The sequence below is a fragment of the Mesoplodon bidens genome, assembly GCF_964165515.1.
Source record: "Mesoplodon bidens genome assembly, chromosome: 4".
Taxonomy (NCBI): Eukaryota; Metazoa; Chordata; class Mammalia; order Artiodactyla; family Ziphiidae; genus Mesoplodon; species Mesoplodon bidens.
This window is the reverse complement of record NC_138160.1, coordinates 79,353,556-79,379,341: the sequence shown is the minus strand read 5'-3', so window position 1 is coordinate 79,379,341 and position 25,786 is coordinate 79,353,556. Positions and strand designations below refer to the sequence as shown.

Sequence of the window (25,786 nt, the reverse complement as noted above, 5' to 3'; positions counted from 1 at the left end):
GCTCACGGGCCCAGCCGCTCCATGGCATGTGGGATCTTCCTGGACCGGGGCACGAACCCTTGTGCCCTGCATCGGCAGCCAGACTCTCAACCACTGCGCCACCAGGGAAGCCCTTAATGACCTCTTTAAAGGCCTATCTCGAAATACAGTTATATTCTAGGCTACCAGAAGTTAGGGTTTCAATATATCAGTTTGGGGGGACACAATTCAGCCCATAACACACATATATTAATGGCAATTAACCGTAACAATATGTGCATACATCTGTGCTCGTTATTAAACGACTGCCTCTGAGTTCCAAACCTACCTGTGATGCTGGAGCTGGGGACTTGGCCAAACACTTTCCACTTTGCCAGCGGCTTGCTATTGAGGCTCTGCCGATAGGGGGCGCTAGAGAAAAATGACAAGGCCTGAGAGGGGAGGAGGGACCAGTTCATTCCTGTCTGCTTCTTGTCCCTGCAGCATCACCCCAAGATCTGGCAGCCCACCTAGGTTCCAATATGCAGTTGTCTTTTCACCCTTTCAGAAGCAGCCTCCTTACACCCCCTCAGAAACACCAACACCATCCTGCCAACACCTCTTCCTGGGTTCCAAGGGGCTTTTATTCCAACTTCTGGGTTCTAATGACCCCAGATTCTGCCTTGTGTTTCTCTCAGTTCTAGAGGTGAAAGTTGCTTCCTACATTTACTTTCTCTATATTACGTCTGTGTCCACATTTGCCTTTTCAGTTCTCCAATGACTGTTAAACCAATTTCCTATATAACATTTTGTCTGTTAAAATAACTGGGGTATTTGTTTTGTTCTCCTAATTGAACTAACATCTTTCTTTGTGAAATTTTTTCCTCCTTTGCTTCACGCAGTGACGGTATGGCCAGTTGTCTTATATTTACACAAAATAAATATTAGAAGAGTGAAGAATGGCCAGTGTTAGTTATTATCTAGGGGCCATCAGAATCCCGTACCTATGAAAAACAGTAAGCAGAAAAAAATCAGCAACCGTTATTAACTTTAACAGCTCTGTCTCGTGACTATGACAGAAGGTGCACCATAGAAGAAAGAGTACTAGATTTTGGTTAAAGGACCTTGTTCCTATTTGCTCCCTTCTACCTCCATCACTTGCTGTTTGGTGTCTTCTCAGAACCTTGGTTTCTACTCACAGAGTTTACTGAAGAATTGAATAATAAATGCAAAAGTCTCATGACAATTCTATAACATAAACAATTGCACACTGTGTGCCTCTTAGCCTTCCTCCTTATTTTCCTATTTGGTACCCACAGTTCTTATAGTAAATTTGGGCAAAAAAATGTATAAAACAATAGTGGCACTAATATTTGTGGAACGCTTATCACATGCTAGACACCATGCTGAGTACTTTACGAATATTGTCTCCTTTGATCTTCACAAGACCCCTGTGATGACAATACTATTATTATCCCCATCTTGCAGAAAGGGAAATTGAGGTAGCACTTAGAAAATGTGCCCATGCTAGGGTTCACTTTAAAGATAGTGGAACTGGAACTCAAACTGAAGCACTCAAACTCCAGATCTGTGTTGGAAAGTTTCCTAGCTCACTTAATTTCTCAGAATATGTTTGCAATAGAAAAAGAACTGAGTGCTTTAAGAACTTCCTTCCTTCAAACAGAAATTGTCATGCAAGTCATTCACCAACATTCAACTTAACTCCAACTCCCAGTAACAACTCCCTTTCCCCCCAAAAAATGACAGAAAAAAATAAGAATGAAGGAAGAAGAATGATCAGATTCTGAAAAGAACAAAATAGTTTTAAATGTTCTAAGGAGGAATAAAGAGTTTTTGTTTTAAGGCGGGATGTTCTGAAGGAGGTGTGGACCATTTAAAGATTTGAGAACTATATGAATTAACCATTCAAATAGTAATTTTTCAGGCTTCACTCATCCTACCTTTACTTTTCTGTTTTCCCTAACTTGTGAATTGGGGCAGTGATTATCCAAAACTTTAGCAGTGAAATTTCCTATTTTCCAAATGATACTGAATCATAAAACAAACAAAACAGTATTTTAATACACAGACTTATTTTATGCTTTGATATTCATAATATTTACTTAAACAGCCAATCAATGAGAATGTACATGAATACTTTGATGGCTTCCAGTGTGTTAAAATTGGATATATATCACATTTGAATGTGTTTGGTAGTTACTTTTTAATTACATTTTTAAAAATAACTATTTAAACATACTTTAAACACTTGCAACGAATGGTTACTGGGCCCCTGAAGCACCTCTGAGGAAGTATCACAGTTTGCAAACCACTGACAGAGGGAAATGCAGGCATCCAGCCGCTCACCGCCATCCAGTACATAACTAGATGGCATTCTCCCATTCCTGAGTACATTTATGCTGGCCCACGCTCCTAGCAAAGGAGCAGGCATCAGGCTCCATCGATCTTAGACACACAGAGTGACTTATCCATATGCTCAGGGTGTTTAATGCTGTGTCCCTGTGCAGCCACAAATTAGTCACTTTCCGTTAGTGACTGTGAATATAAAGGAGGCATTTTCTGAAATATGGATCTTGTTTCAACAATTAGGGATAGAGAAACGGATAACCATTTTTTCTTCATTTATTATGTGTCTAAATGAAATAGCTTCAGTTTGTGGCCTCTATACGTGCTAATGAAAACATTCCACCCCTTAAACCTGCTCCCAAAGTCCCAATTCTAAAATGAGGAGAGCAGATAAAAATAGGGTAGAAAAATTGCCTCCGTTCCTTTTCTTCCTTTCTTTCATTGAGGTCACTGTGCTCAATTTATAGAATTACAGAATTTCAGAGTCAGAAAGAAACTCAGAAATCATGCAGACTAATGTGTTTATAATTCTCTATAAGAATTCCCCTACTAGCATTTCTGATGGCCTCCGATAGAACATTCCAGTGCAAGGAACTTACTACCTCATTATTCCACCCTTGGAAGGCAGGAATTTATGTAAAGTTCTCCCTTCCATTGCATATGCCACTGTTTAGCAGATCACTAGTTGATGGACATCCAGGTTGTTTCCAAGCTTTTTTCACAAATATGTTACCGTAAATATCTTGGTGATTATATTCATAATTCTGGGTTTATTTCATTAGTGAAGGCTCTCACGAGTGGAATTGCTGAGTCAAAGTATATGTGCACCTTTTTATTTTTTATTATTTTTATTATTATTTTTTTGTGGTACACGGGCCTCTCACTGTTGTGGCCTCTCCCATTGTGGAGCACAGGCTCCGGACGCGCAGGCCCAGCGGCCATGGCTCACGAGCCTAGCCGCTCCGCGGCATGTGGGATCCTCCTGGACCGGGGCACGAACCCGTGTCCCCCTGCATCGACTGGCGGACTCTCAACCACTGCGCCACCAGGGAAGCCCTGTGCACCTTTCTAATTTTAATAGCTAATGCTGGATTACTTTTCAAAAAGGTTGTGGTGATTCATATACCACCAAAAAAATGGCTATTTTCCCATTGGATTTTATCAAGCTTTTGAACTTTTGCCTGTCCACCAACTGAATGTTTATTATCATCTGTGTTTGGTCTTCCGAGATTTTTTTTATTGTTGTTGTTGAATTGTTTGCCTATGTGTCTTTGGATGGTTTATATCATCAATTTGAAAGAGCTTTTACTTGATTAAAGGTTGATCTTTCTACTGATACTCATGGAACTTAGTGTCTAACTTCTTTTTTTGTAATTGAAATATGTTTATTAAACACATAAAAGGAAAGGAAATAAAATAAAGCTCCCTTAGAATCATGCCAATCAGAGATAACCGTTGTTTCCAATTTGAGCTTTCTTTTTTTTTTTTTTTTTTTTTTTTTCTTTTTGCGGTATGCGGGCCTCTCACTGTTGCGGCCTCTCCCGTTGCGGAGCACAGGCTCCGGATGCGCAGGCCCAGCGGCCATGGCTCACGGGCCCAGCTGCTCCGCGGCATATGGGATCCTCCCAGACCGGGGCACGAACCCGTATCCCCTGCATTGGCAGGCGGACTCTCAACCACTGCGCCACCAGGGAGGCCCTGAGCTTTCTTTTTTAGTGTCTAACTTCTAACTATCCTGCCTTATCTTCTCTGAACAAATTCATTTCTCAGTGATTCTCTTAAGATGTGGTGCTCGCTCATAAATGAATATCTCACCCTAGAAGTGATCTGTATGGTATAGGGTCTTGCTCCTCAAAGTGTGGTTCCCTGACCAACAGAGCCAGCATCACCTGGAGACTTTTAGACCACAGAATCTCAAGCCCTACGCAGTGTCTGCTAAATCAGGATCTTCTGTTGTACAGGATATCCAAGTAATCTGCATGCACATTAAAATTTGAGAAACACTGTGATAGAGCATGAAGATCTTTACCTTTTGCCCTGGTTCTGAAATTTATATTAAAATTATCATAGCTTTTCAGGTCATAGTAACTATTATCATAGCTTTTCAGGTCACAGCAACTAAATCTTTTATTCTGCTATCAAATAAACTGTTGTTAAACTGTTTCCCCATCTGTATTCATTTATTAATATTTTCTAAAATACAAGATTTTACCCTTGTTCTCATTAAATTTCATTGTATTCATGTCAACTCATAATTCTGATTTATGATACACTTTTTGGATATTGAATCTGTATTTTAATATAGAGGTTCCCATTACTCAGTTTTGGGAGAAATTAATCTAAAACTTCGAGTAAGTATGTGTGGTAAGACCCCAGATAAGTCCCTTCATACTCACTTTCCTTTGTCTTATGGACATGTTAAATCCAGTTAAGGTGAATTTTAAGACAAGGCCTAAGGGGAAAGAGAAAGAAGGATATCTTCATAATATAAACATTTAACTGAAGATATTTATGCATGTGGCAGTACTTTACTGACCTAGTTATTTTTTCAAAACAATCACCTGTTGACCACTCATCCTCACCAGCTGCTTCTATGACAGATCCAGGCACCAAGTCACAGAAGAAACTTTGGGATTGTTTTGATGCCTCAAACCAGCAATGCCTGGGAACCATTAGTGCAATGATGACTTTGGCCCCTGGAATAACTAAGTTTCTAAACACAGAAAGGAGACATTTAAGAACCAAAGACAACTCTTCTTTTAAAAATATACTCAACCACTGGTCTGGACAAGATGGTGTAGACCTCTTTCTCCTTGCTCATTCCCCTAAATATAACTATAAACTCAACTGGAAATAACTCAAGAGACAGCCAAAGGAGACGTGATGGGTGGTAAGAAGGAGGGAAACTTGTTTGGGACCCCAGACAGAAGAAACAGCATAATGGCAAGGCATCTTGCAGGCCCTACCCAACAGGTGATCCAGACTCAGCATTTCCCTAGCCCCCAACCTAGCAATAGATAGCAACCCAAGTGGACTCATTCCTCCCCTGGGTTGAAAGGGAGCTCCTCTGAAAACATCCTTCTGAAACCAGCCTGACACCTTGGGCAAGGGGAATAGAGCTAGAGACCCTCCTAACAATAAGTGGCCAAGAAGTGCTCTCCTTCACTGTCAGGCTAGAGACTACCCTTCCCACCTCCCAAATACCAAAGCTAGTGGGAAGAACTGGCAAGAGGGACCTGTAACAACATGTGACTCGACTGGGGAGCCTCTGACCCCATGTACCCTGTCCAGAGACATCATGGAGCTGGGGTGGGGGTATCTTTAAGGGGATCCTACCACAAGTGCCTAAAACACCTCCCTACCTCCTCTTGCGAGAGACTCCCTTTCTCCACTGGGACAATTATCAAAATCAGGAATAAAATAGTAGATATCACTACAAATCTTGCAATCATTAAAAAGATAATAATGGAATATTGTGAACAAATTTATGATCATAAGTTTGATAACTTAGAAGTTAATCAATTACTTGAAAAACCTCAAAATTCCAAAATTCAACCAAAATGAAAGAGATGATCCAACTAGCCCCCAAAATAATTTTAAAAATTAAATTCATAATGAAAAATTTTATGAAAAATAAACCTCCAGACTCAGATGGTTTAACTGGAGAATGGTACCAAACACTTAAAGAAGAATTAACACCAATTTTACACAACCTTATCCAGAAAATAGAAGGAATACTTTCCAAATCATTTTATCAGTCCATTATTACCCTGATAACAACCAGACAGATACAGTACACAAAAGAAATTACAGATCAATATCTCTCATGAATTTAGTTAAAAAAAGAAATCCTCAACAAAATACTAGCAAATCAAATCTAAACATGATTTAAAAGAATTATACAACATGACCAAGGGATTTATTCCAGGTAAGCAAGACTGGTTCATCATTCTAAAATCAATCAAGATACTTCATCATAACAACAAAGTTGTTTAAAAATCAAGAAAAACCATATGGTCATGTCAGTTGACACAGAAAAAGCATTTAACAAAATCCAACACCCATTCAGGATAAAACCTTTCAGTAAGTTAAGGAACTACCTCACCTTGATAAGTAGCATCTACAAAAATCCTACAACTAACATCATACTTAGTGGTGCAGAACTGAACGCTTTTCCTCTAAAATCAGGAACAAGGGAAGGACATCTACTCTTACCACTCTATTCAATACAGTACTGGAACTTCTAGCCACTGAAGTAGGTTGAAGAAAAGAATAAAGACATACAGATTGGAAAGGACTAAATGAAATAATTTCTGTTTGCAGGCGACATGACTGTCTATGTACAAAATCCCAAGAAATAAACAAAAAAACATTCCTAGAATTCATAAGTGAGTTCAACAGGTCATAGCATACAAGATCAATACACAGAGATCAATCTCATTTTTGTATCCTAATAAGAATACGTGAAGCTGAATTTAAATTACAAAATACTTAAGTATACACTTAACAAAATACATACAGGATCTGTATGCTGAAAACTAAAAAGTGCTGATGCAAGAAATAAAAAAAGACTCAAATAAATGAAGAGATATACCTGCTTCTAGATTGGAAAAGAGTGAAGATTGCAATTCTCCCCAAAGTGATCCATAAGTTTAATTCAATTCCTATCAAGACCCCAGCAAAGTTGTTTGTTTGTTTGTTTATAAATAGACAAGCTTATTCTGCCATTTATTTGAAAAGCATAGGCAGAGGGATAATAGACACATAAATCAATAGAACATAATAGGGAACTCAGAAATAGACCCACACAAATATGCTGACCTAGTTTTTGACAAAGGCGCAAAAACAATTTTATGGAGGAACACTATCCTTTCAACAACTGATGCTAGTGCAATTGGACACCTGTAGGCAAAAAGATGAATCTTGACCTACACTCCATACCTTGGATCATGGACAGAAATATAATAAACCAAAAATGGATCATGGACAGAAATGTAATAAAACTATTAGAAAAAAAAATGGGAAAATTTTGGGAATCTAGGGTTAAGCAAAGCGTTCTTAGATTGACACAGAAAGTATAATCCATAAAAGAAAAAATTGATACATTGGATCTCATCAAAGTGAAAACTATTGCTATGTGAAAACTCTTCTTAAAAAGATGAAAAGATAAGCTACACAATAGAAGAAAATATCAATATTTGCGAACCACATATTCAGTGAATGACTAGTACCTAAAATATATAAAGCATTATCAAAACCCAAAAGGACAAAACCAATCAATCCAATATATGAGAGTTTGGATAATAAATTTTGAATATTTATAGTGGAATACTATTCAGCAGTCAAATTGTATTAACATTTAATGAAATACGAAAGCATATATCATGGAAAAATCTCAGAAGCATCATGCTGATCAAAAGAGGTCAGAAAAAAGAACATATGCTTTCACTCTAGAACAGGCAGAGCTAATCTATTATATGAAATTAGAAGACTGGCTGCTTGAAGGACTGGTGGGTGGGATTGTCTGGGAAGGAACACAACGGAACTTTCTAAGTGTCAATATTTTCTATTTTTTTTGCAGGGTGGTTTACATGGGTATGTGCATGTGTCAGTGTTCATCATTTATGACCTGTGCTTGTCATTTTATATAATACTTCATTAAAAAGCATAAAAAGACAAAAGAAAAAGAAAAAAACCAAATTTCAAGGTGACTGAAGATGCTTTGAAGTTCAAATTTCTGATCTTCTGGGGACTCCCATAAAGATCTGGTAGAAAACCATCTGGCTCTAACCCAGTTGAGTCATCACACCTAGTGCACAGTCCAAGGGCATAAACCATAAAAGGTAAAAAAAAAAAAAAAAAATCATCTTAATGGGATAGACTAAGCAACCACAGCAGTTACCTACATCCTTGTCCTTCAATATCACAGTTTTTGTCCTTCTCCCCAGTTAGTCATCAAGTAGTCTGTTCCTGTCACCACTCAACACCCTGCCTGGTTTATTTCTATTTTGTCCTGAACACACTTGTTATTCATTTGACCTTTCTTCCTGCTGTCTTACCAAGTCCCACCAGGCTGTGCATAATGCTGTGAGCCATATCCTCTAGGACTGTAGACAGCTGGTAGACAAAACAGACTCCCTTCAGCTCTGGCAGGCTCACAGCTGCTCTGCTGCTGGCAAATAACTGAGGAAAGAGTAAGCCTGTCCAAGGTGCAGAGATTAGCATCAAGCAAGCTTTGTTTTCAGCCAAGGGACCTGTGCAAGCCTTGTTTTCATGTCCAAGTCAGCTGTAGCTGGCGGGGATAGGGGAAAGGAAGACCAAGAGATCCCAAGCTCAACACAAAGGTGTTGTTGAATGGTTTCCCTTAAAAACCCTCTCCAGGGTTGCAGCTTTGAAGCATATTAAACTACCTGACTTACAGCTATTCTACAAAGTAAAGTGTTATAAAAATAGCACAAGTTATATAATCAGAAAGAATCAGGTTCAAATTCTATATCTGTAACTTACTGTGTGAATATTTTGCGGGCAAATTCTTTAGCTTCTCTGAGCCCCAGTTTCCACATCTGTCAACTCTAGAAAGCAACACTTACCTGACAGGGTTGGTATTGGATTTAAGTGTTTAATATTTATAAAGCTATCATTGCTGGCACATGGTAGATGTCCATTCACTTATTAACTAATTCATTAATTCCATTCAACAATTCATTTACTATTTAATCCTATATTTATATATTCAACAGTAAAAACTGAGCACCTCGTACATGCTAGGCACCATTTTAGGATACATCAGTGAGCACAGCAAAGCTCCTGCCCTCATGGAATTTACATTCCATTTGGAGACATAGGCAATGAACAAGTAAGTGAATAAGCATGTAATATAATGCCAGGGAGTGATAAGACCTATAAAGGAAAGTTAAGCAGGGTAGGGGTATAGAAAGTGGCACAAGATGTTACTTTTGATCAAAATCCCCCTTTGCGGAGATTATAATGGAATAGAGACCAGCCTGATGTCAAGGAGCAATGGACTGAAAAATCTGACTCCTTTCCCCCTTTCTTCCTAGAATGGTTATTTATATCAGAAAACTTATCAAGCATGCTGACTCCATTCAACAGACAATTATAACCATCCCCAGGTGAATGGACCTAGATCAAAACTCAACACGCTTCTTTACCAACTTCATTCTTCCACAAGCCCCATCAATAACTATATGGAATATTTTCAAAATGAATAGTATTGATATGTCAAATAAATCAACAACAACAACAAAAAGATGAGCAGAGAATATTTGTGTAAAGAAGAGAGAATCAGTTTCCACCCTTTTTCTGATGAAAGTGGAAAGGTATTAATGAGAAAGTGAGTTAAGCCTCCTGAGGTGTTAAGTCCCGAATGACTGAGCAGCTTCTTTACGAGTCCCCCACTGCACTCCCCCAGCACCTATCTCCCTGTTGCAGTGACGAGCCCTGCAAAACACGGAGCCAGAATGAGGTCCAGGTTTTAATATTTTTGATATAGCTCTGAACTTGGACCCGTTACAAATGACAGCTCTGGCTTCTTGGACCACTCCTTAATGCTTACCATTCAATATCAGAGGCTAAGACACTCCAGCAGTTTGACAGAATTAAGTTCACACTGGATGACATCACCCAGTGTAATATCATCATGCAGAAAGGCCCCAAATTCATGACACTGTTCAAAGTTATGGGGGATCACCAGACTGCTAATCAAAAGTTGGGAGCACTGGGCTTCCCTGGTGGCGCAGTGGTTGAGAGTCCGCTTGCCGATGCAGGGGACACGGGTTCGTGCCCCGGTCCGGGAGGATCCCACATGCTGCGGAGCGGCTGGGCCCGTGAGCCATGGCTGCTGAGCCTGCGCGTCCGGAGCCTGTGCTCCGCAACGAACAGTGAGAGGCCCACGAACTGCAAAAAAAAAAAAAAAAAAAAAAAAAAAATCTCTCTTTTCTTTTCCATCTCTTCCCCAGCTCTATCTTTTTTAGCCTTTCTCCTTCATTCCCTCTCTCTTTCATCTTTATATTCAATTGTCCTTATTTGAGTTCCAGGCCCATTCTATCATAAACTAATCTAGCTTTTCCCTATCCTTCCAATTCAGCCACTATTCCCTTTTCCTTGATCTCTACAACAGTAATCTAGGCCATAGCTCCAAGATCAGGGAAGAAAAGTTCCTTCATTCCCAGCTAGCACGATGGGAGGAAGTTGTGAATACATGAACGCTATTATTTTTATTGGTCTTGAAAATCATTTCATAAACATTTTTGAGGGTCTACTCTGTTGGGCACATGTTCACAGGGGTAAACAAGACACAAACATTTTTTCCCAAGGATCTTAAGGCTCTCATAGTCTGGGGAGGCAGACAGACAAGTTTATGAATGTGGTTCTCAACCACGGTGCTGTCAACATTCACAAGTGAGCTACCGATTTTAGATCAAGCTATAAATTTATTTTTGTTATATCTGAGGATACAACCTGTCACTGTGATGTCAGTCAGATGGAATTAGACTGAGAAGGTCTTAGACTGAGAAATGTGGTTGAGAGACAGGAGCCACCTGCTTTAAGCAAATGAAACAGGTGAGGCATAATGTCAAACCAGGGCCATCATCAGATGTCTAGTTTACTGGCTCTGAGGAGAAATGGGCTCTGTGCACATATAAGAGGGTAGGCAGGAAGTGAGTTGATCTATTCAAACAGTAAAATGGCGCTGAGGGGGGTCCAATGGAAAAATGCAACAACCGTGGGTGCTTTTATAGGCACCTTGAGATATTCCACTGGAGCAGTCATTATGTTGTCACTATTGATGACTTGTTTATGGCTGTTTTAAGACTTTTAGTCACTTCAAATGAGACCTTCCCAAATTCTAGTATTCCTAAGTTAGCAGTAAAACAAAACAAATTGAGAATCACAAAAGAGGAAACTGACGATACTTCTTGAATACCACACATGTCACATTTTTGTGGCAGAAACAGGACTGGAGTGAGGAGGTCTCTTACTGTGCCTGTTTCTTTCAAGGGCTGGAATGTTAGGAATGTTTTTTGAATATGTGTATTTCAGCAGGGAGGTGTTCCATAAAATGAAGTTTATTTCTATTGGTTTGGTACCTAGAAACCCTCAGGGAGTTTCTTCCACTCATTATCCTAAATGTGTAACAGCAATAGCTGAGGAGGTGACAACCTTAGGTTTGTGTTCCGAGGGGTGGCTGGTCCTGAGGAGAACTGGTCGGTACAGAGTATTGCTGCTGCTTTGTGCCAGGGCACTCTTCTATTTTTGGCTCTCACACAACAACAAAGGCTGTTTCTGTGCTGATTTCGCACATGTATATTATTCCCTTTCCATGCAACTTCCAATGTCCCTTCTGTTTGGTTTTTGTTGACAATATTCTTCATAAGTATAGATTTAGTTATGATATATGGTGGCAGAGATTCAGTCACTTTAGCTGTCTTTTACCAGCCCTTTGAATTATTCCCTTGTGCAACAAGCAAAGAAAGTAAACATTCCCAGGGAAAATGAAAGAAACACGCACAGAAAGAAGGAAGAAGGAAGCACCTTACTTCTTGGTGCTTGGAGGCAAAATATAATGCCAGAATACTGCCCAACCTTCTCAGTATTAAAGGGATAAATCAGCCACCTTTACCTTCTGCCTCTTAATGGCAAACAGTGAAAGAACATCTGTCAAACGTGTATGGTGGTGTGAGAGTCTCTGGAGGGCTAAGCAATCCACCAACTCTCTGGTGTGGATTCAGCCTCGATTCAGAGCCAGAGACACCTGCTTGTCCCTCCCCACTTACAAACATTAAAGTCTCTCCCCTACCCAGAAAAGAGGTTTCCAAACTTGGTTCAGTGAAAAAGTGCCCTTTCTTCAAAAGAAATTCTGACCCAAAGTTCAAGAAGTCTAAATCGATAGAGTCGATAAAACCAAAGTTGCTCTGGTTAAATCAGGAAAATGCATGTCACCTGCCCCCTCCCCCTCCATGGGACTTGGAAGCTCTGCTAAAGCAGGGTTTAATAAAAGATTCAAATCTTTAGGTGACTCTAAAACATCTATTTTGTCTGGTTCCAAATTACCCTGCCCGTATCATGCCCTCCCTACATTCCAGATACTGCACACTCTAACATTGACATGAAGACGCCAGCAGGTCTTAAGTTCCCCGCTCTGACCATACTTCCCCATCCCTCCCACCATGGTCCATTAGTGTTTGTTGAATTAATGCGTTAGGGGAGCATGTACATGAAAAGGAGGAAACAAGGCAGAGCCTACTCTCAAGGCACACGTTAGTCAAGAGAAAATCTAAGAACATGTAAGGAAAACGCTGAACAGCCAGCTGAGTGGAACGCTCCCCACCCCGGTTTCCAAAAGCAACAGCCAATCAGAGAACACCCTATGGAGGAAGGGTAGCTGGCAGTTTCTCAACAGATGAGTGAGGATTGGGTAGGTAGAGGGAAGGTATGGAGGTGAGAATTAGTCATGCCATTTTGTGGTCAGGGAGGAGAGGAGACAGTCTGGCAGGAAGGAAGGGCTGGCATTGAGAGAAATCGGAGATAAGTGTGGATAGCTATGCTGGAGCGAAACTGTGGAGGGCGCTACAAATCAGGGAGAATTAGGTGTGATCTGATTTTCCGTGGGGAACCATCAACTATTCTTAACTAGGAGAGTGACATGATGAAAGTGGTAAATTAAGATCTTGAGGAGAGGAATAATACGATTCGAGTCATAGACGAATAAAATGAGTCTAGCAGAGTTATGCTGACGAAAGAGAGTGGCTAGAAGGCTGCTTTAATAATGAATGAGCTCTCTTCTTTCCTGCTGATAAAGAGATGTATGTGCCTACACTGAGATTCAGAAACTCCCACATAATTTGCAGCAAGTGCTGACACCAATTCTTGCGGCCATTCTTCTGCAGATGAAAGCAACCCAATGTTGGGTTTAAAACAAATTCATATGCTTGCAAACAAGTACTTTTGGGAAAAAAACATAAAGCATTCTCACTGTTTTACAAACTCAATGACAGTGTCTATTTTTAAACTCCATTTGTATACTCAATTACAGTTGTGGCAGGTTTTTCTTTTAATTTTAACAACTTCAAGTTTTAAAACTTCCAGTCGTAAATGTGTTGGTTTCTGGCAGTAACCAACTACCTGTTTCCTGGCAGTAGTAGGGGTCACGTGTGGTTTGTATGTATTTTTAAGTTGTTAACCCTTTCCATCCCTCTGCCAGCTCTAGACTTTAGATGACTTGAGGCTATTCGTCCTTTCTAAGACTGCTTCGTGCCTAACTCAGTGCTCTGAAAATAGTGACCAGCAAGTGAATATGTGGATCGTGATGCTCTCAGAACACATTTCCAGCAGGTTCCATTTCTCTTTGCAGAAATTTCTAGCTTTGTTTCTTAATTGTCTGTGGTTCATCCTGTTTGAAGAAGGGGCAAAAACTGCTTCTGGTTGTTTTCTCCAATTTCATTTCATCGCTGATGGATTAGCATCACCCTGTCACATCTTCTCACTCATTTTTTCCCTTCCTGTTTTGCTTTTGGGGTTCATCTGCTTCATTACCATCTTAATTCGGAAGAGAAGGGATTACATTAAGGGAACAATGGAATCAACAAGTCTAATATATGAATCAGACAAATTCCTAAAGTGCTTTTCTCCAAGGCAGAATTTGTACACAGAAATTCACATTCATTAGGCTAAAGGCAGAGCATGTCAAGCTAGTTGCAGGTTTAATAGAGAGGTCAGACCCTTTTCTCTCTGTCATTCCTACTGACGACATCATTAGAGCTACAGTAAAAGAAGAGAATGTCACAGAATGTCAGCCTAGTCATAGTGCAACTGTTTTTTTTCATTAGTGACTCAGCTGGTTGCTATGGCAACCCCACTCTAGTATCAAGGATACTAGGGCCGATGCTTTCTGCCTCTATTTTCAGTTGGGATAAATTGTGCTCCCACTTCATGGGCTCCTGCCATGATATTTATTTTTGGGTCATGATAATAGAGCCAGTTGGAAATATGTCTGTTGAAATTCTACCCAGGCAGAGAGCCTTCCCACTAAAAGGGAGAGTGAATATAGGATTTCTAGGTTTGATTTGAGCACCAATTATCCTGTAGGAGGGAAGGTATTCCCTTCTGCCCTGTCAGTCTCGTGGGGAGACTGCAGACCTCTCATGTACTCGTTCTTCGCTTTCTCTGAAGCTGGCCGGCTGGCTCCAGAAAAATTAGGCAATCTATTTTCCGTGCTCCTCCCTGACTCTCCCAAGGGTCCATCTATTTAAAAGTTCCTTCTGAGTGGGCTCAGTACCACTTCATTTATCCACTCCCTCGTTCATTTATTAATTGCAGAGTAATTAAAATGGACCAAGCATCATGTTAAACAGCACATTTAGCTGCTGATTTGGGGTCTAGCTATTCACATTAGCTAGAGGGAGGGCCAGAGAGGGAAGCAAGAGTATAAATAAATGCTTATAATACCATGTGATACATGTTTCAGTTGAGGTCTGGGCATGAAACTTCCTTTGAAAGTTCAGAGGAAGGAGACAGTAACTCTACCTGGGTGAGTTGGTAGATACTTCAGAGAGGAGATGATATTTAAGTTGGGATTTTAACGATGTGTTCTCCAGTTGAAGTCCTCACTGATTCAGAGCTGAGGTGAGCCTGAAGGACTTTGGTGACAGCAAAGAGTTACCTGGTTGAAAGTCAGCTTGCTCTTTAAAAGTATATTAATCCTCTTGAACTCAAAGTATTTTGCTGGCTACCAGGGTGAGTTTCTGTTTTTTTTTTTTTTTTTTTTTTTTTTTCTTTTTGTGGTATGCGGGCCTCTCACTGTTGTGGCCTCTCCCGTTGCGGAGCACAGGCTCCGGACGCGCAGGCCCAGCGGCCACGGCTCACGGGCCCAGCCGCTCCGCGGCATATGGGATCCTCCCAGACCGGGGCACGAACCCGTATCCCCTGCATCGGCAGGCGGACTCTCAACCACTGCGCCACCAGGGAGGCCCCGAGTTTCTGTTTTAAAAAGGTAAAACTTTGGAAAACAAAGCAAGCTTCAGGCAACAGTCTTTGGAATCAGAGCAGACCCAAGTGAAAAAGTTGATGGATGTGAAGATTTTGTTGTCAGTTAATCTTTTTCCCTGGAATTGATACATTGTGAAAGGCATCCATTATACCTCTGAAGCAAACACAAAACGATACTGAACCAAAGTGTTCTATACCCCTTACAGTTGGTGGGGCATAAAAGGATCCTTCATTGCACCTATTTTCATACAAAACTAAGGTATCTGGGGACCCTATGGGATTAACAAAAACATCTCTCTCTCTTGCATATCAATCATTGCTCAGAAGTAGAGGCAACAGCCTAATGAAGCCATCATGTAGAAGGCAGTGTTCTTTTTGAAATGTATCATGGACCAGGGCCTCTTCACGGAACCAAAATGATATTTATCATGGACTGGAAAAGTCCTTTCCTACTGAGCCTGTGTCACTACGTAGCACAGATATTCAAGCAGCACCTTCTAAAATGAATACTATGCACAGCCTGCCAACAGCAAAGAGTGTTGCCAACAGTCAGTGAAACGGACAGCAAGAAACTTGAGTGACTGTGTCCGCAGAACAGATCAGGACACGGGTCTGTGTAGGATCAAGAGGCCTCACGCACGTCATCTGCCTGGACCCTTGAACGGGAAGGGCAGGCATGGTATGGAGAGGAGGCTCCTTGCCAAACTGTGTTCCTTAAAATCCAATTAGCAATGGAATCCTGCAACTGCAGCAGCAAGCAACACCAGCATACTGTAATCTTTTAAAAATAATTTATAAAAATGACATATTTTTGCATAGGTAATATATATAATATGATACAAAATTCAGAAAGTATCTAAATGTAGACACAGTTCAAATATGCCTCACACCCACTCCCGACAGTTCAATATTTCACTTCCTTGGAGAAAACCACCATTACTATCAGTTTCTTGTGTCTCCTTCCAGGGATCTCATGCTTACAGATACACATAAATATTTATGGAAATAGTATAATACTATGCAAATTTTCTGCAGTTTGATTTTTTTCACTTAAAAATATTTCTTGGACATCATTCCACATTCTCAATGAGCTGCCTTTTTTTTTTTTCTTTTAATGAGCTACATCATATTCCATTGAATGGACATATCATAAGAATTTAATCAATCCCATCTTAATGGACACTGTCTTAGTCCTTTTAGGCTGCTATATATAGACTGGGCAGATTATAGAAAACAGAAATTTATTTCTCACAGTTCTGGATGCTGGAAGTCCAAGGTCAGGATGCCAGCATGGTCAAGTGAGGGCCCTCTTTTTGGTACATAGCTTGCACTTTCTTGCTGTGTCTTCACATGATAGAAGGGGTGAGGGATCTCTGTGGGCTGTCTTTTATAAGAATAAAATAATCCCCTTCACGAGGGCTCCATCCTCATGACCTAAGCACCTCCCAAAGGCCCCACTTCCTAATACCATCATCTTTGGGGGTAGGATTTCAACATATGAATTTTAGGGGGACAAGCCATACTAGACATTGAAGGTAACTTTCAATCCTTAGCTATCAAAAATAGTGCAATGGGTACAAGTATATCAATGGTAAAATTTGTAGAAGTACAAGTGCTGAGTGAAAGAGTGTGTATACATGTAATTTTAATAATTTTGCAAAACTACTTATGGTTAAAGTTATATCATATTTCACCCCCACCCAATGTGTGTGAGTTTATTACTCCACACCCTAACTATCACAATGTGTTATACAACTTTTTGCTCAGTACATCAATTTGAAAGGCAAAAAAGTACATTTCATTGTAGTCTTAATTTATATTTCCTTTTTTTTTTTTTTTTTTTGCGGTATGCGGGCCTCTCACTGTTGTGGCCTCTCCCGTTGCAGAGCACAGGCTCCGGACACGCAGGCTCAGCGGCCATGGCTCACGGGCCCAGCCACTCCGCGGCATGTGGGATCTTCCCAGACCGGGGCACGAACCCGCATCCCCTGCTTCGGCAGGCGGACTCTCAACCACTGCGCCACCAGGGAAGCCCCTTATATTTCCTTTTTTTTAAACATCTTTATTGGAGTATAATTGTTTACAATGTTGTGTTAGTTTCTGCTGTATAAGAAAGTGAATCAGCTATATGTATACATACATCACCATATCCCCTCCCTCCCCCGTTCCCTATCCCACCCATCTGGGTGGTCACAAAGCACCAAGTTGATCTGCCTGTGCTACACAGCTGCTTCCCACTAGCTATGTACTTCACACTTGGTAGTGTGTACATGTCAATGCTACTCTCTAACTTCGTCCCACCCCACCCATCCCTCTCCCCGTGTCCTCAAGTCCATTCTCTACGTCTGCATCTTTATTCCTGTCCTGCCCTTAGGTTCATCAGAACCATCCCTCCCTTTAGATTCCATATATATGTGTTAGCATAAGGTATTTGTTTTTCTCTTTCTGACTTACTTCACTCTGTATGACAGACTCTAGGTCCATCCACCTCACTACAAATAACTCAATTTCATTTCTTTTTATGGCTGAATAATATTCCATTGTATATATGTGCCACATCTTCTTTATCCGTTCATCTGTCGATGGACACTTACGTTGCTTCCATGTCACAGATATTGTAAATAGTGCTGCAATGAACATTGTGGTACATGACTCTTTTTGAATTATGGTTTTCTCAGGGTATATGCCCAGTAGTGGGATTGCTGGGTCATATGGTAGTTCTGTTTTTACTTTTTTTTTTTTTTTTTTTTTTTTTTTTTTTTTGCGGTAGGCGGGCCTCTCACTGTTGTGGCCTCTCCCCTTGCAGAGCACAGGCTCCGGATGCGCAGGCTCAGCAGCCATGGCTCACGGGCCCAGCCGCTCTGCGGCATGTGGGATCTTCCCAGACCGGGGCACGAACCCGTGTCCCCTGTATCGGCAGGCGGACTCTCAACCACTGCGCCACCAGGGAAGCCCTGTTTTTACTTTTTTAAGGAACCTTCATACTGTTCTCCATAGTGGCTGTATCAATTCCCACCAACAGTGCAAGAGGATTCCCTTTTCTCCACACCCTCTCCAGGATTTATTGTTTGTAGATGTTTTGATGATGGCCATTCTGACTGATGTGAGGTGATACCTTATTGTAGTTTTGATTTACATTTCTCTAGTGATTAGTGATGTTGGGCATCCTTTCATGTGTTTGTTGGCAATCTGTATATCTTCTTTGAAGAAATGTCTATTTAGGTCTTCTGCCCATTTCTGAATTGGTTTGTTGGTTTTTTTGATATTGAGCTGCATGAACTGCTTGTAATCCTTTGTCAGTTGCTTCATTTGCAAATATTTTCTCCCATTCTTAGGGTTATCTTTTCGTCTTCTTTATGGTTTCCTTTGCTGTGCAAAAGCTTTTAAGTTTCATTAGGTCCCATTTCTTTATTTCTCTTTTTATTTCCATTTCTAGGAGGTGGGTCAAAAAGGATCTTTTTGTGATTTATGTCATAGAGTGTTCTGCCTATGTTTTCCTCTAAGAGTTTTATAGTGTCTGGCCTTCCATTTAGGTCTTTAATCCATTTTGAGTTTATTTTTGTGTATGGTGTTAGGGAGTGTCCTAATTTCATCCTTTTACATGTACCTGTCCAGTGTTCCCAGCACCACTTACTGAAGAGGCTGTCTTTTCTCCACTCTATACTCTTGCCTCCTTTACCAAAGATAAGGTGACCATATGTGCATGGGTTTATCTCTGGGCTTTCTATATTGTTCCATTGATCTATATTTCTGTTTTTGTGCCAGTACCATACTGTCTTGATTACTGTAGCTTTGTAGTATAGTCTGAAGTCAGGGAGGCTTATTCTTCCAGCTCCACTTTTCTTTCTCAAAATTGCTTTGGCTATTCGGGGTCTTTTGTATTTCCATACAAATTGTGAAATTTTTTGTTCTAGTTCTGTGAAAAATGCCATTGGTAGTTCGATAGGGACTGCATTGAATCTGTTGATTGCTCAGGGTAGTACAGTCATTTTCACAATGTTGATTCATCCAATCCAGGAACATGGTATATCTCTCCATCTGTTTGTATCATCTTTAATTTCTTTCATCCGTGTCTTATAGCTTTCTGAATACAGGTCTTTTTCAGGTCCTTCTCCTTAGGTGGTTTATACCTAGGTATTTTATTCTTTTTGTTGTAATGGTAAATGGGAGTGTTTCCTTAATTTCTCTCTCAGATTTTTCATCATTAGTATATAGGAATGCAAGAGATTTCTATATATTAATTTTGTATCCTGCTACTCTACCAAATTTATTGATTAGCTCTAGTAGTTTTCTGGTAGCATCTTTAAGACTCTCTATGTACAGTATTATGTCATCTGCAAACAGTGACAGTTTTACTTCTTCTTTTCCAATTTCAATTTCTTTTATTTCTCTTCCTTCTCTGATTGCTATGGCTAAAACCTGTTGAATCATAATGTTGAATCATAGTGGTGAGAGTGGGCAACCTTGTCTTGTTCCTGATCTTAGAGGAAATGGTTTCAGTTTTTCACCATTGAGAATGATGTTGGCTGTGGGTCTGTCATATATGGCCTTTATTATGTTGAGGAAGGTTCCCTCTGTGCCTACTTTCTGGAGAGATTTTATCATAAATGTGTGTTGAATTTTGTAAGAAGCTTTTTCTGCATCTATTGAGATAACCACATGGTTTTTATTCTTCAATTTGTTAATACGGTGTACCACATTGATTGATGTGTGTATATTGAAGAATCCTTGCATTCCTGGGATAAACCCCACTTGATCATGGTGTATGCTCCTTTTAATGTGCTGTTGGATTCTATTTACTAGTATTTTGTTGAGGAGTTTTGCATCTATGTTCATTAGTGATATTGGCCTGTAGTTTTCTTTTTTGGGGACATCTTTGTCTGGTTTTGGTATCAGGGTGATGGTGGTCTCGTAGAATGAGGTTGGGAGTGTTCCTCCCACTGCTATATTTTGGAAGAGTTTGAGAAGGATAGGTGTTAGCTCTTCTTTAAATGTTTAATAGAATTCCGCTGTGAAGCCATCTGGTCCTGGGCTTTTGTTTGTTGGAAGATTTTTAATCACAGTTTCAATTTCAGTGCTTGTGATTCGTCTGCTTATATTTTCTATTTCTTCCTGGTTCAGTCTGGGAAGGTTCTGCTTTTCTAAGAATTTGTCCATTTCTTCCAGGTTGTCATTTTATAGGCATATAGTTGCTTGTAGTAGTAATCTCTCATGATCCTTTCTTTTTCTGCAGTGTCAATTGTTACTTCTCCTTTTTCATTTCTAATTCTATTGGTATAAGTCTTCTCCCTTTTTTTCCAGATCAGTCTGGCTAATGGTTTATCAATTTTGTTTATCTTCTCCGTGAACCAGCTTTTAGTTTTATTGATCTTTTCTATCGTTTTCCTTCATTTCTTTTTCATCTATTTCTGATCTGATCTTTATGATTTCTTTCCTTCTGCTAACTTTAGGGTTTTCTTGTTCTTCTTTCTCTAATTGCTTTAGGTGTAAGGTTAGGTTGTTTATTTGAGATGTTTCTTGTTTCTTGAAGTAGGATTGTACTGCTATAAACTTCCCTCTTAGAACTGCTTTTGCTGCATCCCGTAGGTTTTGGTCATTGTGTTTTCATTGTCATTTGTTTCTAGCTATTTTTTGATTTCCTCTTTGATTTCTTCAGTGATCTCTTGGTATTAAGTAGTGTATTGTTTAGCCTCCATGTGTTTGTATTTTTTACACATTTTTTCCTGTAATTGATATCTAGGCTCATAGCGTTGTGGTCAGAAAAGATACTTGATGTGATTTCAATTTTCTTAAATTTACCAAGGCTTGATTTGTGACCCAAGATATGATCTGCTCTGGAGAATGTTCCATGAGCACTTGAGAAGAAAGTTTATTCTGTTGTTTTTGGATGGAATGTCCTATAAATACCAATTAAGTCCATTTTGTTTAATGTATCATTTAAAGCTTGTGTTTCCTTATTTATTTTCATTTTGGATGATCTGTCCATTGGTGAAAGTGGGGTGTTAAAGTTCCCTACTATGATTGTGTTACTGTCCATTTCCCCTTTTATGGCTGTTAGCATTTGCCTTATGTATTGAAGTGCTCCTATGTTGGTGCATAAATATTTACAATTGTTCTATCTTCTTCTTGGATTGATCCCTTGATCATTATGTAGTGTCCTTCTTTGTCTCTTGTAATAGTCTTTATTTTAAAGTCTATTTTGTCTGATATGAGAATTGCTACTCCAGCTTTCTTTTGATTTCCATTTGCATGGAGTATCTTTTTCCATCTGCTCACTTTCAGTCTGTATGTGTCCCTAGGTCTGAAGTGGGTCTCTTGTAGACAGCATATATATGGGTCTTGTTTTTGTACCCACTCAGCCAGTCTGTGTCTTTTAGTTGGAGCATTTAATCCATTTCCATTTAAGGTAATTATCAATATGTATGTTCCTATTAATTGTTTTGGGTTTGTTATTTATAGGTCTTTTTTTGTGTGTTTCCTGCCTAGAGAAGTTCCTTTAGCGTTTGTTTTAAAGCTGGTTTGGTGGTGATGAATCCTCTTAGCTTTTGCTTGTCTGTAAAGGTTTTAATTTCTCTGTCGAATCTGAATGAGATCCTTGCTGGGTAGAGTAATGTTGTTTGTAGGTTTTTCCCTTTCATCACTTTAAATATGTCCTGCCACACCATTCTGGCTTGCAGAGTTTCTGCTGATCTCCAAGCTAGGTCTCTTATATACCATTTCCTACTGATGATATATTGCTTCCATGCACAGTGAACCTTGTGGCTAGGATGGTCAGAAACCCCCAGTTTATGATAGAAAGCTCAGGCCACATGGTCTTCTGATGTCCCATGATCAGGGATTCAACCTCTTTATCAGTGTTTATTAGAAAGTCGGAAGTTGTTTCTCAAAATTAAAAAAGTTATCTGAAATTAATTTGCTCCCAAATCCTAGGTCTTCCCTGTGATTCTCTATTAGTGCTTGCCAGAGGTCCATATGCCATCTCTATTTGTTACATACACCATGAGTATTAGTGGATCTGGTGGATCCACTGTCAGGTCGTGGAGCAGATTGCCTTCTCTTAGACTCTAGGTGGATCAAAGCAGCACCCTCAGATGTGGCATATATTTCCTCCAAAATCCAAAAAGACCCATTGAGCATCACACCACTTTTTAGTCACAGGGGTATAAGTGCAAAAGCTGGTCTTTCATCTGGGAGTAGATATTTCAACAGTTCCAAGAGTACTGACCTCTCAAATTTCACTGAAGTAGTGTGCTCCTGAATCGTCATGGGGTTAGCTCCTACTCTCTAGTTCTCATATGTCTTTCTAAGTCATCTGGAGTGTTTGCTATTTTCTGCATATCAGATCCAGTTAGCATATATCATCAATCTAATAGAACAATGTATATTGTGGAATGTGAAGATAATCAAGATAAACTGTATTACAGCAAGGAGCAGGAGAACTGACAGAGCCCTAAGACAAGGCTGTGAATGTAAACCATATCATACAGATAAAAGCAAACTGCACAAGGTGGTCCTTGCAAATTCCTATGGAGAAAAAGGCATTTGCCAGATTGAAGCTGGAAACCAAGTTCCAGAGACCATATTGATGTGATCTAGTGAAGATATTACGTTTGGGACAGGAACTGGAATTGGGAGTCACTCCCTGATTAAGTTTATGACAGTCTGTACTCTTTCTCCAACACCTGTCCTACTTTTGAACAAGTGAAACGGGTAAATTAAATGGGGTAATGATAGGTCACTACCCCTACTTCTTTAAAGTCTTTGATGGTGTTAATATCAGCAGTTTCCCCGAGCATGCCATGTTGTATTTTGGTTCACTATCTTGGTAGGAAGTAGAAGGAAGTTCCAGGGTCTGAGATCCAATGTGGAGATTCCATCCATTGCTAAGCATGTCTATCCCAATTATACATTCAAGAACTGGAGAAATAAACACAAGGTGGGTCCTTGGACCTACGTGGTCACTGTTAGCCAGACTTAAATTAAGACATCATCTGTTACCTGCAGTCATAGCTTCCACTTGCATTGATGGGTGACAATGGCATTTTGGGACCCCAGGAATTAGTCAATTCAGAGCCAATGTGTAGTAATCCCCTAAAGATCTGGGTATTTCCTTTTATCCAATGTAAAGTCACTGTAAGTCCATTGGAGAAGGCTTGGAGAATGATTTACATCATGTACTTCCAATCTTCAAAAAGACAAGACACAGATTACCCTCCAACCAAGGAATTTGGGGTCTATGAATTGACTTAAGTCCAGAAACTAAGTGAGAGGCTATGATTCTCCACTGTGGTGGTGCAAGTCAGCTTTCTAACAGCCATAGCTAGAGTTTTATGCTATATAGATCAACTAATACTCTAGTAGACTTCCCATTTGGAGCACAAGGCACACCAAAGATGCTGTGGGACAAGGCATTCTGGTTACAGTACTTTTTTGTTGTCCTTTATGGTAGACGCACCAGCCCTGTCTTCTGTGGTTATGTGCCACCCCTTGATCTCTGGCACTCTGGGTTCTCATCATCCCCATTGAAATTAGGGAACCCATTTCAGTGGCAGAATCCCCTATGATCATACCCTGCCCACACAAGGGAGCAACTATAAAGTTTTCAAGGATGCAGGTACTTCTCTCTCTAATTTATTTCTCAATGCCTCAGTGATGTATCTTCTGAGTAGGATTGCCAGATTTAGCAAAAAGACAAAACAAAAGAGATGTCCAGTTAAATTTGAATTTTAGATAAATAACAAAAAATGCAGCATAAATATGTCACTGCCCCAGCCCTGAGTTTTCCCAGGCCAGAGCTAGTTCACAGCTGGCAGGCAGAGTCTGTTCAGCAGGGCAGAGAACTGAATGCAGGAAATCATGCCACCAGGATGTTAGCAAGCTAAGACTGGTGAACAGGGAACCACAGACCAGGCCAGGAAAGCTTGAAGGTAAGCATCATTGCCACAGGAGCAAGCCAAGAAAATTACAAGGAACTAGGAAGAGATGCTCCTTCCTCCTGCCACGACCCTCAAGCACCCTTTACTGGCAAGGGAGAAAAACTTACAGGAGCCAGTTCCAATATCACCAACAGCATAATGAAGGACAGATTTAGAGCTGGCTTTAATAACTGACAGAGACACAAATGATAAAATTCTGCACTATTAGCATATAAATACACACGAGTCAATGGAACAGACCCAAAACACCAAAATAGACCTAAAAGCATTCTGGCATTTGGAATATGAAAAATTAGGCATTTCAATAAGTGGGGAAAAATCAATTATTCAAAAATTGGTGTTGAGAAAACAGAAGTCTATCCATAAAAATAAATTAATCTAGAGGCTTACTTTACTTCTTATACTAAATTCTAGATAGATTGCAATTTATATGTTGAAAAAATTAAAACATAAAAACATGTGGAATATATGTATAAAATATCAGAATGGAAAAAAGTCTCGAGTATAATAGAAAACTTGGAGGTCATTAAAAAATTTTTCCTACACTAAAAAAAAATCTGTAGGGAATTCCCTGGTGGTCCAGTGGTTAGGACTAGGCACTTTCATTGCCATGGCCCAGGTTCCATCCCTGGTCAGGGAACTGAGATTCCACAAGCTGCACAGCACAGCTAAAAAACAAACAAACAAAAAAAAACTATAGAGTAAAATATTGTGAAAAGTCAAAAGACAAATGACAACTGAGAAAAATGTTTGCAACTTACACCACAGACAAATTAGTAAGAAAAAGATGACTAAGCTATTAATCACAAAATTACATGAACAAATATTTCATAGAAAAAATTGATACAAATATTTCTGTAATATATGAAAAATGCAATCATAAGGAAAATGTAAATTTCACTCAGATTTAGGAAATATGGGGGGGTGGAGTCAAGATGGCGGACTAGGAGACACAGAATTCATGTCTCTGCACAACTAGGGCACCTACCAGGCACTGGTGGGGGACCATGGACACCTAAGGGGACGGGAGGAACCCCCAGTGACCAGGTAGGACGTGGGGAGTAGGGGGAATGAAGGAAGAGGAGAGGTGGATGCCAGACAGGACTGGCGCCCCTCAGGGGTGGCTGGGGGAGGGGAAGGGATCTCACACCTGAAGGGGGAAATTGGGGGACCATTGGGAGGACAGAGGATCAAAAGGGAGTGTGGCCAGGTTTCTCCTGCCGACTTGGGCCCTGGGGAGCCTGCTGAGATCCAAGGCCTGATCCTCTGCCCACCTAGGCCCCCTCCAGGCATGTGGGTCCTGAGGGAGTGGGAGGGAGGGGAGAGGGAGCAAAAGTAAAGGCCGGACCTCCGAGACAGGCAGCCCTGAGGGGTGACTGGGGAAGGGGAGGAGTTCCTACACCCAGTGGGACCCAACCATGGTTGGGGTCCAGTGGTGACAGGGGAGACTCTGGGGAAGACAGTGGGGGAGGGGCATGGAGGAACAGAAGGGAACAGGGACAGTGCTTTCCCTGTCC

At 40.3% G+C, this 25,786-nt stretch overlaps 1 protein-coding gene across 28 annotated transcripts in view; it reads right to left on the bottom strand.

The window, feature by feature from the left end:
• The window catches only part of LOC308615945 (uncharacterized protein), a 639,507-nt gene that overhangs the window by 65,110 nt on the left and 548,611 nt on the right, over positions 1-25,786 (bottom strand). For 26 of the 28 annotated variants that reach the window (XR_014015644.1, XR_014015645.1, XR_014015648.1 and 23 more), the window contains one exon: positions 308-390. The exons of 1 other annotated variant lie outside the window; for it this stretch is intronic. The gene's annotated coding sequence lies outside the window, so the exon portion shown is untranslated. Of the gene's footprint in view, positions 1-307; positions 391-4,721; positions 4,778-25,786 lie in introns of all 28 variants that reach the window. One more of the 28 variants, XR_014015651.1, reaches the window with a different exon arrangement.